Below are 7,696 nucleotides of genomic sequence, written 5' to 3'. Positions count from 1 at the left end.
ACCGAGGCCCAGAGAAGGGAAGTGATTGGCTCTGGGTCACACAGCAGCCGGCCACAGAGCCAAAGGTAAAAGCCGGGCCCTCTGGAGCTTTGCCTGCTTGCAAAGAAGACACAATAAATCTCACTAAGTCTTCATGAAGCCAGCGGGACCCAGGTCTTATTAGATGGCCCGCCGCCAACACCCTAGAGGCTGTCAACACACCCCTGCCACATCCTTCTTGGTCTCTCCTGCTATCGTTCCTGGGAAGTGCAGCTCAGGAAGCCCCCAGACTTGTCATCTCTGCCAGGAACCAGGATCGGGGCATCTCCACCACCACCACCCCCACCCCCTTCTGACTCAGACTGCCACACAGAACTGGCAAGAGACAGGGGGGCTGTTCCTAACTTTTGCTGACATCAGCGAAGCGTGTCCTCAGGCTCCCCACCAGGTCCCGATGGGTCCAGCCATAACACGCAAAACCAGGGCAGAACCCAGGGGAGCGAGGTCAGCAGGTGAGCACATGTTCACCCACTGGGACTTGCAGCGTCAGGGAAACTTCTAGAAGCAGTACTCACTGCAAAGGATATAAAGACCCAGCCCAGAAAACAAACACAGGGGAACCTCGTTTGTTTGTTTTTTTCACCCCACCTGGGTTCTGAAGAAATTCTCCTTAATAAAATGTTTGTAAAGAAAATCCTATCAGCTTGGTGAGAGGCGTTGGCGTCTTAACAGCTCTTTCTTTCTCCTTCTGAACGTCTGTCTCCCCCGGAGGGGAGCTCTCAGGAGGGCGGGGGCACAGCACAGGCCTCGGCACCAATGGGGCCTGGCCGGTCGTCACCGACGCTCCTGGAACGACCCATGGCTGAGGGAATTAAATTTTCGTGTGCAGGAGAAGATACTCATTATCTGTCTGACAAAAGGCCCACATCCGGGATACATTAAAAATGGCCTATAATCCACACGAAAAACAGAAACCACCAGCCCTGCGTAGTAAGCCGAGTAGAACACTCAACATTCACAGGCCACAGATGCCAAGCGGGAACCTTCGGGGAGAGTCCGTGCTCACAGCTGGCTTCCCCGGCTGGGACCCCTGGGCCCCTCGGGGGCCTGCTTCCACGGGTGCCTTTACTCAGGGGTCTATTTTGCAAAGTCTCATGGAAAGAGGGGCCCGGTTACAGAACCAGAGAATAAAGGGTGAAAAGGGAGGAGGATGGGAGACCCCTGGAGCAAAGGTAAGGGGAGCAGGAAGTCTCCCCAGATGGCCCCCCTCCCCCACCAGTCACCCAGCTCAGTGCTAACATGGGGTGTGTGGGGAGGGTTCTGTTCGCCCCCAGATGGGCGGGGAGGCTCCCCAAGAGTGCAACTGCATGAAGCAGGCAGGCAGGCTGGAAGAGGCACCGGGGCAGGCGTCAGGAGCCCAGGGATCCGGGGCCAACACGCCGCGTGCAGACTGGCAGGTGGCTTCGGGCACCGTCTCCGTGACCTCGGTCCTTACGGCTGTACCGGGAGAGGAAGGGGTAGCTGATCCTCGGAGCGCTCCCGGCACTGACCCTGAGAGCTGGTGAGGCACGCGCCTCCTGCTACCCCTCCCCCACCAGCTCCCCAACAGCATCCCAGGGCCCCCAGCCCCAGCAACGCCCCCAGGGAAGCCACAGTGAGGCCGGTCAGGGCTTGGCCGAGTCTGAGAGCCAACCGGCCCCAACGCGGGCCTGAAGGACCCAGCCTGACCCCGGCCCCCTGGCCTGGGAGTGCCTGGTGACCACGTGGCCTGGCAGGGCGGGCACCTCGTTCGTTCTGAGCCACCGCTCAGCTTTAGCGTGCTCTTCCTGCTCCCTGTGCTTCCTATTTCCCCCGAGTCCCCGCGTGGGCTCTTTCTCCCTGACGACCAGCGACCAGCGCTGGTCCCCAAGGGCCAGCCACGCCCACAGCAGCCGCCCACAGCACAGTCCTCCTGCGTGCTGGCTGTGAAGGAGCCCCCGGTCTGAAGGGGTAGGCACAGCCCGCACTCTGTGGGGTCCCCAGACCGAGTGTAGAGCCAAACTGCCTGTCCGACAGGAGTGTCCTCTCCGATGGGGGAGACACAGCCCCTACCCTTGGGAAGCTTCCGATCGGATGGGGAGGCACAGCCTCTGACCGTAGGGATCAGCTAGTCTGATGGGGGAAACACAGCTCCTACCTTGTAAGACATAAGAGTTAAGCAAAGCTCCTCTCTCTTTATCAAGCCTTCTGATCTAAAGGGGGAGGCACAGTTCTGTCCCAGAGGAATCTCTAGTTCGATGGAGGAGCCCTAAGGAAAGTCTTCCTGGCTGTGAAAGGCACCCGTTCTACCACGAACGTCATTCTTAAACCCCACACTTACTCAACTTGTGGCAAAAAGCTTTCACATATATACCGTCTTCCTTGACGTGCTTCCTTGACGTGCTTGATGTGTTATCACCACGCGGAAGCAAGGCCAGCCAGGGACTGGCCTCCCTGTTTGACAGATGAAGAAACTGTGGCCCAGAAGGAGAAGCGGCAGGGCCAAGGTCACACAGGAAGACAGGATTAGAGCCCAAGTTTATCTCCAGAGGGAAGGAGGGGAGGAAGGAGGCAAGAAAGAGGGATGGGCGCCTAAGGGAGCTGATGTTCCCACACCTTTGGCCCAGAAGGCCCCGGCAGCTAAACGCCCCGTAACCAGTGCCCCTGTGACGGCTGACTCAGGGGCGCCCAGAGCTGGTTTTTCTCAATCCTATTTGGGAAACATTTTTTATTCGCGAGAGGCCTGCCGTCCCGCCAGGCATTTATGAGCCTGGTTTATTGGTCTGGCCCAGGGAGCCTGGGGCACGGCTTCTATGTGAGCCACGGCTGGGCAGGGGCTGGAAATCGCCAATGGTCAGAGCCAGAGGGTCCCCAGGGCTGAGTTAGCCCCACTCCTGCCTTTTAGAGAAGGGAACAGTGAGGACCAGAGGAAGGGCAAGGACTTGCCCAAGGTCACAGAGTGCCTCAGCAGCACGGCTCGGCCCCCTAACCCTTGTCGGGTGCTCTCCCAGCCTGGGGCCAGGTAGAACAGGTCTGCACCTCAACCTGTCCTTGTGGGAACAGCCCAGGTGGCAGAAAAATCTTCTGCATTGGGGATATTTGGGGACTGGCTTGGGGCTGAACCCCCTTCCCCACCCCTGGCTCTGTACTCCCCCAGAGCATCCCCTGAGGAGGCCGACCCAGGTTCTGGCCGTGGTAGGGATTTGCCTGGTGGGGGTGGGGCGTAGGATCACGTCGTCCCTCCCTCCAGCCCCCCACCATCAGCCACCAGGATCCCCTAGGGAGGAGAAGAGAAAGCTAGGGGAAGGAAGCAGAGGAACATACTATTTACGGAGCGGCTCCGGTGCACCAGCCCCGAGAGAGCCCTGGAACATGAGCTCATCACAACCGTTGTCAGGCTGGGCCCGTTTACGAGAGGAACTGGAGGTTCACAGATGTTGAGACACTTCACCCAAGGTCATGCAGCACCTGTGTGGGGAGCTGGAATGCCAGCCCGGCTGTCTGCCTCTGAAGCCCACGCTCTAGTTCTCCGTTGTACCCGCAGCCTCGGGAAGGGTCCCAGGGGCTGCCCGCCTCCTCTGAGCTGTCTACCTCACAGGATAGAGGTCCCGTGGAGGCAGGGTTCTAGCCGTGGCCCACAGCTGACCTTGCCGCCTCCCGCCGCATGCTGCAGCCTTGGCCTGGAGCTTCCTGAGCAAACCTAAACTCCCTGCAGGGAACAATGGGGCAGGCCTAGCCACAGCTGACCTTGGGGTATGTTTGACCCCATGGGGATCCCCAGGCAGCACGAGGGGCCCCGCTGAAGAGGGCTCGTGGCCACACTCAAGTTCATACAGCTCCAAGCCTGGGATAGGAGTTCAGAGGCTCAGGTCCCAGTTGGTCCTGCTGTGTGACCTTGGGCATTTTGCTGGCCTCCTCTGAGCCTCAGTTTCCAGATGCTGTTCGCTGACCGTCTGCTGATGCATGAGTCCGCACATGCCTGATGAGGCTCAAAGGTTCAGGCAGGACCACTGCTGAGCAAGGGTGCTTAGGAAGGGACCGGGCCAGCAGGAGGGGTGAGTTCCCAGACTGTCCCTCTCTGGTAGGACTCTGTCATCCCTCACGAGCTGCGGCATGAGCAACTCTACGAGGGTGGAGGGTGGCTTGGTGGGAAGTCACGTGCAGGAAGACACGGCGGGTGTTTATGCCTTGTGTCACAGCTCAGCGGGGTGCTGGAGGCCGGCTCCGCAGAGTCGACGGGGCACCTCTCTTCGACCTCTGTCCTCCGCGATGTCTCACGGGGAGCTTGAAACCGGCCCTGGGGGAACAGTTATACCGTGGAAACTGGTTAAGTGCGACCAGCAGGGGGTTTGGCTTGGGTGAGGGTGTGTTTTGTTGGTCTGGAAAGCCAATCGTGTAAAGCATTCACCAGCACGCCACAGTTGTATGGAGAAGCTATATTTTTCTCGAGGTGTGTCCGTTACGTCCAAGCCTTCACGTTTGTCGGCAGACGTTTTTCCTTTCATGTAAATTTAATTCTCGCCACGAAAGAAAGATGAATTGGGCTTCGTCAAAATTTAAACCGTTTGTGCTTCAAAGGACGATATCCAGAAAGCGAAAGGCAATCGAGAGAGTGGGGGGAAATATTTCCAAACTGCCATCTAACAAGGGCCTAACATTCGGAACATATCAAGAATTCTTACAGCTCAACGGTGAAAAGACAACCCGATTACAAAACGGACACAGGGTTTTTGTCTTTAAGTGTATGTGTTTATTTTGAGAAGGAGAGACAGCGGGCGCGAACAGGGGAGAGGCAGAGAGAGAGAATCCCAAGCAAGCTCCGCGTTGTCAGCATGGAGCCCAACATGGGGCTCGATCCCACAAACCGCGAGATCATGACCTGAGCCGAAATCGAGAGTCGGACGCTCAACCGACTGAGCCACCCAGGCGCCCCTACACAATGGACGAAGGATTTAAATGACATCTTTCCAAAGGAGACATCCAGGTGGCCAACAGACACATGAAAAGACGCTCAAGCATCACGAGTCAGTAGGGTGAGAGAGCACCTCACACCCACCAGAATGGCTACTATCAAAAACACGGATGCGGCGCCTGGGTGGCCCCGTGGGCTGAGCGTCCGACTTCGGCTCAGGTCACGATCTCGCGGTTCGTGGGTTCGAGCCCCGCGTCGGGCTCTGTGCTGACAGCTCGGAGCCTGGAGCCCGCTTCGGATGCTGTGTCTCCCTCTCTCTCTGCCCCTCCCCTGCTCGTGCTCTGTCTCTGTCTCTCAAAACTAAATAAACATTAAAAATATATATTAAAAAAAAAAACAGATAATGACAAGTGTTGGCAAAGATGGGGAGACACCGGAGCCTTTAGACAGCTGGTGGGGATGTAAAATGGTGTAGCCACTTTGGAAGTCAGCTGGGCAGCCATAGGGTGATTTGACGGTTCTGCGATCACCCCAGGAACGGGCTCCCGCCCTGGGGGCTTCCATCAGAGAGGAAGCAGAGGCACCTCCCTGGAGGCCTGAGTTGCTTGCGTGTTTGCAAGTGGGACCGAGAAGCTCCCAGAAGCAAAGACCCATTGTAGCGGAGCCCACTGGTTTCCAGATGTTGTCTTCCAACTATTGTTTGGTTCCTAGTTTCCTTTGACCGACAAGTTATTGAAAGGGCCGTGTTTGAAAATTTCCGAACGAACGGGTTTTTCTCACTCTCCTTCCTGAGCTCTAAGTTAATTGCAGTAGAGTCAGATGCGGTCTGGATGATACGATTTATCCCGATTCTGTTGAGACTTGCCTTATGGGCAGTGTTCACATGGCCAGTTTTCACTTACATTCCTGGGCTTGAGAAGAATATGCGTTTGTCCGTGATTAAGGTTCAGAGCCTCAGATCTGTTGAGCGGATGGAGACTTATTTGTGTTTATCAAACTTTCTTTTTTTTAATTTATTTTTGAGAGAAAGAGAGAGGCAGAGAGAGAGGGAGACACAAATCCGAAGCAGTTTCCAGGCTCTGAGCTGTCAGCACAGAGCCCAACACGGGGCTCAAACTCATGAACCAAGAGATCATGACCTGAGCCGAAGTCAGACGCTCAACCGACTGAGCCACCCAGGGGCCCCCTGCGCTTGTCAAACTTTCTATTGGCTACTGATTCCTCATCCACCTCATCAATTAGTGAGATATGTTAAAATCCCCCCCCCATTCATAGATCTGTCCAGTTCTCAGAGTTCCCTCCATTTTGCCTTCATATATTTTTGTGACTTTTGTGTTTTTATATGTGTGATATTTTGGGGCACTTGGGTAGCTCAGTCGGTTAAGCATCTGACTTCGGCTCAAGTCACGATCTCGTGGTTCATGAGTTTGAGCCCCGCATCCGGCTCTGTGCTGACAGCTCAGAGCCTGGAGCCTACTTCGGATTCTGTGGCTCCCTCTCTCTCTGCCCCTCCCCGCTCATGCTCTGTCTCTCAAAAATAAATAGACATTAAAAATTTTTTTTTCTCTATGTGTGATATTTTAACTGTTTTAGATTTTTATGTGTGATTAGGGCTTCCTGAAATGGACTGAGAAATGACCACTCCTCTTCCATTTTCTGGAAGAGATTGTGTAGACTTGGCGTTAATTCTTTCAACGCCCGGTAGGATTCTCCAGCGAAACCATCTGGGACAGATTTCTTTTTGGGGTGTCTCTAAATTATGAATTCAATGTCTTTAATAGGTATAGAACTAACTTACGTATTTCACACCAGGCGGATTTTAGCTGTTTGTGTTTTCTGAGAAAGTGGTCCATTTCACCTAAGTTCTCAAACTTGTGTGTAGAGCTATTTGTATATTTCCCTTATTATCCCTTTAATATTTGCAGGATCTCTATTTTTTTTAATTTTTTTTTAACGTTTATTTATTTTTGAGACAGAGAGAGACAGAGCATGAACGGGGGAGGGTCAGAGAGAGGGAGACACGGAATCTGAAGCGGGCTCCAGGCTCCGAGCTGTCAGCACAGAGCCCGACGCGGGGCTCGAACTCACGGACCATGAGATCATGACCTGAGCCGAAGTCGGACGCTTAACCGACCGAGCCACCCAGGCGCCCCTGCAGGATCTCTATCGATATCCCTGGCTTCTCTCCCGGTGTTGACAATATGTGTTTTTTCTCTTTTTCCCCTGTCAGTGTCCCTAGGCATTCGTCAATTTATTTATTTATTTATTTTTTAAGGTTCACTTTTGAGAGACAGAGTGAGAATGGGGGAGGGGCAGAGAGAGGGAGACACAGAATCCGAAGCAGGCTCCAGGCTCCCAGCTGTCTCAGCACAGAGCCCGACATGGGGCTGGAACCCACAAACCACGACATCATGACCTGAGCCGAAGTCAGTTGCTTAACTGACTGAGCCACCCAGGCGCCCCAAGACATTTGTCGATTTGATCGATCTCCTCAAAGAACCAGCTTTTCGTTTCATTGATTTTCTCTGTTGTTCTCCTGTTTTGACTGCATTCGTTTTTTGTTCTTATCTTTATTATTTTCTTCCCTCTGCTTGCTTTGGCTTTTCTTTTGCCCTTCTTTTCCTAACTTCTCACAGTGGGAGCTTGGAATATTGATTTGAGACTTCTACATCTCCTTTCTAAATGAGCATTGAGTGTAGATCTCGCTCTCGGCACTGTGTTCACTGTGTCCCATACATTTTGATATGACGTATTCCAATTTTCATTCAGCTCCGTGTACTCTTTACT

The sequence above is a fragment of the Prionailurus bengalensis genome, chromosome C1 (genome assembly GCF_016509475.1).
Source record: "Prionailurus bengalensis isolate Pbe53 chromosome C1, Fcat_Pben_1.1_paternal_pri, whole genome shotgun sequence".
NCBI lineage: Eukaryota > Metazoa > Chordata > Mammalia > Carnivora > Felidae > Prionailurus > Prionailurus bengalensis.
The sequence above is the reverse complement of the archived record's forward strand: the minus strand, read 5'-3'. Positions refer to the sequence as shown.